General features: G+C 40.3%; 1 long non-coding RNA gene across 1 annotated transcript in view; it reads left to right on the top strand.

Annotated features, from left to right (window-relative positions):
* Positions 1-1,018: 1,018 nt before the first annotated feature.
* The window catches only part of LOC122564855, a 9,531-nt gene continuing 7,232 nt past the window's right edge, over positions 1,019-3,317 (top strand). Inside the window, exon 1 of the long non-coding RNA XR_006316026.1 lies at positions 1,019-1,118. This is a non-coding gene — a long non-coding RNA (uncharacterized LOC122564855). The remainder of the gene's footprint in view (positions 1,119-3,317) is intronic.

The following is a 3,317-nucleotide window of genomic DNA, read 5'->3' on the forward strand; positions in this document are numbered from 1 at the left end:
ACAGGTAAGGAGCTGAATGTTGGGATGTCCATCATCTGTTTTGGTTCTTTCTGCCTTATCATGGGTTTTTGTCCTGGAATTATGGAACATGAGAGCAAGTGACACAGCTTTTACAGCTGGTGAGATGTTCCGAGCTATTGAGTGAGCAACGCAGAGGGCATGTAGGGTTAGTAGTGTCGGGGTTGTAGGATCACAGTGAGTAAGGGTAGATGTTGCAGGTAATAGTGAGAATGATGCAGCATGAGTCTTGATGGGAGGTGAGAACAGCAGCAGAGATAGAGTGAGGTGTTAAACAGAAGATGGCGGTACTTATGCTAGCAAAGTGCAAAAGTACCTATAGCACTGAGCATTCTTCCAGTTGGCAGAGACTGCTTTAATCTGTTTAAAAAAACCCAGACCAGGCTGGCTTGGTCAGGAATCTATACTGCGGATCCTGAGGAAATCCTACCTCTGCACCACCCTCCTCCAGCTCCCTGCCTGCACAGTGGGCCACTGATTTCCCTCTTTCTGCTGCAACCAAGGCAAAAGCCAGCAACCATTCTTCAATCTAAGTTAGATGAATGCAGCAAAGTAGCATGTTCATCCCTGTGTTCAAACGGGAACAAGATTTTATTTCCTTGAAACAAAGATTACATAGTGATTGTATCACTTGATGCAACACCTAATTTGTCATTTACAAAGACAAGGAGTTAGGAATCTTTCATTAAAACTTTATAAGTTTGAACATTTCTAATCATCGTTATTTGTTTCTCTCTGTTTTCAAGAGGAGTGCAATGAGAGAAAGAGTTCACTGTGTACTCCACAGTGAAAGTATAGACAATCTGGATGGCCCATTTGTGACTGGGTCTTTGTACATTTGATCTTTACCTGTGTCTTTGACGCATTTTACAATATTGATACATTTTGACTCAGAAACACGCAGTCTGACATTTTCTGTAATCATTAACCCACTGCATGTTTAACATTGCTCAATATGTCACTGAGCATCCATCTCTTTATATAAGCCTTCATTATGCATTCCAAGTAAACAACTGCACAGTACTGACCCAACCACTGCAGGACAATGAGACTATTTTCAGGTTTTGTTCTTTTCTCCTTGTTGTTATTCTATGTCACGGGTAAGTTACTCCTCATTCCATTGTTTGCTATTATGGACTGTAATCACTCCTGGCATTCTTTCTTCTTATTTTGTTTTCTGAACTAAGTAATAGACTTACCACTAATGAACTTAATTCTGTTTGTGGAGAAGCCGGTGTTGGACTGGGGTGGACAAAGTTAAAAATCACACAACACCAGGTTATAGTCCAACAGGTTTATTTGGAAGGACTAGCTTTCAGAGCGCTGTTTCTTCATCAGGATCATAAAACACAGAATTTATAGCAAAGGATCACAGTGTCTTGCAATTAAAACGATATATTGAATAAACCTAGGTTGCTGTTAAGTCTTTCATCTTTTAGAATGGGTTGCAGGTTTCGGTTCATTAAAAGATAAATCCCAGAATTTCTTTGCAGAATTGTATTTGCAGATGCATTCCATTCTTGCTCAAAAAGCACACAACCCAAAGCAGCCAATGCAGGTAGCCAATCCATGCAACACGCTACAAATTCCTCCTTTGAAACCGAACCAATCTGACCCAAGAACGGGACACAGGCAGACCTGTCCCACTGGTTACCTGATGAAGGAACAGTGCTCTAAAAGCTCGTGCTTTAAAATAAACCTGTTGGACTATAACCTGGCATTGTGTGATTTTGAACTTAATTCTGTAAGCACCTTATACTTTCCACTGTAATTGGTTAAGCCTAAAGTGACAATGAAGGGTGAATTGCACTGGTTGTTCTCGAGAGCAATTTTATCCACAACGCACTTGCGATGCTGCCTCACTTGTTCACTAGAGAGTTTTATATCCTGCTATAGGTCGGAGAAGAATTTGACTCCAAACTTTGAATGGAACTTACTCTTAATGATGTGATAGTTTTGGGAATGGTGTTAACTTTTCCTAAATGCCCACTGTATCCCATCCCTCCAGTATAAAGAATTCACAACTGTGTACAATAAGGAGTTTCAAATCATTTCCACCTTCATTAATATGCTCCAAATGAAGTCCAATGCATTCTTGTAATATTAAAAAAAAATTCTCAGCCTCACTCTTGTTGAATTGCAATTTAGAATAATATCAAGTTGCTATTAAATGAAGGCATTGATGGTGATGTTTTTAACTCCATATAGCATACTAATGCTGAGAAACTAAGCCATATAGTGCCTGGTTTTTCAGGCCTCTTAATCTTCTCATATTGATGAGCATAATTTTAGCTCTTACAGCCAGAAGTGCGCCACACCTCGAATTGGAATGGGGATGTGTTTGCATCAGCAGTGCACATTAAGAAAACTTGCCAATTACATTGGGATCCTGCACCTCTTTCAGGACCCATTTTCAATGGCACTATCCTCGAGCACACTACACACGCTGAACTCACATGGTGTAATGTGGCACAAATTGTGAGGAAGGCCCTCAAAAATGAATCTGGAGCTGAGATGTGCAAAACTGCATGTCCTAGCCCTATACAACAATAATGCAGGCAGTGATCTGCCAGACATAAATTGTCCCTCCCTCAATCATTGCTACCTACACTCACAAACCACTAATTGCCCATGGCCCACCTCAAATCCCAATTACACATGCTTCCTCATTTACTTGGGGGTCAAAGTGATTCCAGCAACAACTTAAGTGTCTTTAATGATTCCATCTTCATTCAATGAGGCCTATGGATTAATAGGGGCCTTCATTGTTCAAGCTCAGTGGCTGTGATCTGTGCCCAAATTTCTAGAACAACTATCTGTATCATGCTCAACAGGGATGTAACCAGTGTCTTATATGAAGGAATATCCTCACACGCTCTCTAGATAAAATTCTTTTTCCTGTTTGATCTCCATGATATGAGGCTCATCTATAGGTAAAGGTGAAGTCACCATTTTCTTAACAGACCATAGGCTACTCTCTCATTCGAGAGAGACGACTAGTGGTGGTTTAACCTGAGGGGCACCACAACTCAGACAAGGGGAGAAAGTTGAGAAGGAAAGTCCTTCATGGTAACCTTAGTCAGAATTGAACCCACGTTATTGGCATTACTCTGCATTGCGAGCGATGTAAGTTAATTGTTGAAATAAGGAAGCGAACAGTTGACACAAGCTTCTTGGTTAAATCCTTGCTGCTTTTGAGATAATTGTTGATCATGTTCTCTATTTTAAGTCAACTTTACAAGATCCTGAACTTTTTTGCTTTATCGTGAATATGGATTTTCTCTCATGCCACTCTTTTA

This window comes from Chiloscyllium plagiosum, chromosome 2, assembly GCF_004010195.1.
Source record: "Chiloscyllium plagiosum isolate BGI_BamShark_2017 chromosome 2, ASM401019v2, whole genome shotgun sequence".
NCBI lineage: Eukaryota > Metazoa > Chordata > Chondrichthyes > Orectolobiformes > Hemiscylliidae > Chiloscyllium > Chiloscyllium plagiosum.